Source organism: Belonocnema kinseyi, chromosome 2 (assembly GCF_010883055.1).
Source record: "Belonocnema kinseyi isolate 2016_QV_RU_SX_M_011 chromosome 2, B_treatae_v1, whole genome shotgun sequence".
Taxonomy (NCBI): Eukaryota; Metazoa; Arthropoda; class Insecta; order Hymenoptera; family Cynipidae; genus Belonocnema; species Belonocnema kinseyi.
This window is the reverse complement of record NC_046658.1, coordinates 150,769,851-150,771,985: the sequence shown is the minus strand read 5'-3', so window position 1 is coordinate 150,771,985 and position 2,135 is coordinate 150,769,851.

Sequence of the window (2,135 nt, the reverse complement as noted above, 5' to 3'; positions counted from 1 at the left end):
TTTTCGAAAACTGATTTTCAAGCCATCAGGGGCCAACTCGAGCGGCCTGAAGCGGCCAGGCAAATTTTATGCGTGGTTATAGAATCCGGAGTCTCAATTATGCAATTCCAGGGATTGATGGAATTCAAGAAATTAGTAGAATTCTATGAATTCACTTAAATCACAAATTTTTCTGGATTTGAGAAATTCGCGGAATTTATCGAATTAATGCAATTTGCGAAATTTATGGAATTCATTTAATTAATTAAATCCGCGAAATTTACTTAATTCATGGAATACACGAAATTGATCGACTTCATGGAAATCACAGAATTTACTTAATTAATGTTATTCATGGAGTTGAATTATTTTGCTGAAGTAATCAAATTCACAGAATTCATAGAATTAACGGGATTGACTGTAATAATAGAATTTACGAAATTCACGTTATTCTCGGAATTTGTTTATTTTTTGGAATTCATGGAATTTACGAAATTCAATGAATTCGTGGAATTGAAGCAATTCAAAGAAATTGCGGAGTTAACGGAATGGATAAAGTTCAAGGAATTCATGGAGGTCAGGGATTTTATGTGATTCATGGAATTTACTGAAATCATGGAAATTCATTAAAATTCATGAATGACTCAAGATAAAACATTTTACTCTTGTTTTATTTTCTTGTACGACAAGCCCTTATTTATTTACAGGCTTTCAAGCATTATATTTTTGATATAAATCCAAGCCCCTTTGAGTGATATGTATTTCATATAATTTAATTCAATTTTAAAATATTTTTTTAACTTTGTTCAAACAATGAGAGGGCAATGTTTTTAAATTGGAGAAAGGCTAGACCAGGTTTAAAATTTCTTAATATGACCTTCTAATTCTTTTATTAGGTTTGACAATTTAGCACTATATCGTTAAACATTTATATTTTTTCCATTTTTCCATTTTTATAACCTTTTCCAAATATAATATACAATCTTTTTAATATTTATTTATTTGTATTGAAAAATTAAATGTTTTCACAACGTAATTAGCCAAAATATGTCTACTATTTGAATGACTGATTTTATACTATTTTTTTTGGCATAATCTAACACTTAATCTGATTGATTTAAAGCAAATAATTTTTACGAATAAGATATACATTTAGATAAATTATACTCCATGAGATCTTTTTATTCAATTTTTCTATTTTCATAGTTTGCATGTTTATAACTAACATTTTATTGTGCAAAGAGCCATCATTAGAAAAACATCAATATTTGAACAGCATTCTAAAAAATATATTTTTCTCAAAATATGCTTTTCTGCAAGCTGCAGTTTGTCGATAATTTATAAATAATGCACATTTTTTCAATTTTTTAGCAATATATGTTCTGTTACATCTCTGCAAGTACGGCAACCCTTCTCCAAAAAATAGGTGTCACAAAAATGTCTATGAGGTGAGTAGAAAAGGTTCCTCTTTGAGTGTGGCATTTATATAGAAAGAGAAAAAAACGTTATTTAGACTAGCCTAAAGTATCATATTTATAAATGAACTTTTTCAATTAAGAAATATAGTATTATGTCAATGTTGAAGTTATGCATCTCTTTGTGTGAAGATGGCCTCTGCCATTTTACATTGACAGTTGAATTTTACAAGAGGAACGTAAAATTAAACTGTCTGAAAGTGTTACGGGAATATTTGTGTCTGTATGTGATTTTAAAGTATCACATTAGTTTTCAATCATTGCAGTAAATTTTCCACGTTAATCACTGGTACTTTTATGTCCATTGATTAATGCGGTAGTTTTCAACCACTTTTTTTACAGTGTAATACAGATTTTCATGATCTAGTTTTCAGGGTCGCTAAATTAAATTAGTGTGTAAGAAATCAATATATCATCCTTGATTTCTTTAAACTATATTAATTTTTGCAAACAGGAAGTGTCAGGAAGAAGAAATCGGGAAACGAGAAGTGTCGTGGCAAGAAGTGCTGTAGAGTTTACTGTACTTTATTTCAAGTTTGTAGCATGATCTTTTAAGAATCAGTTGGTATTTTTTTAGTGTTCTTCAAGATTCGTGCTCGCTTGACACTTGATGCCAGAATAAAGCGATAAGAATCCCTAAGCATGTGACATATCATAAGCAATGCTTTATTATGTCTACTT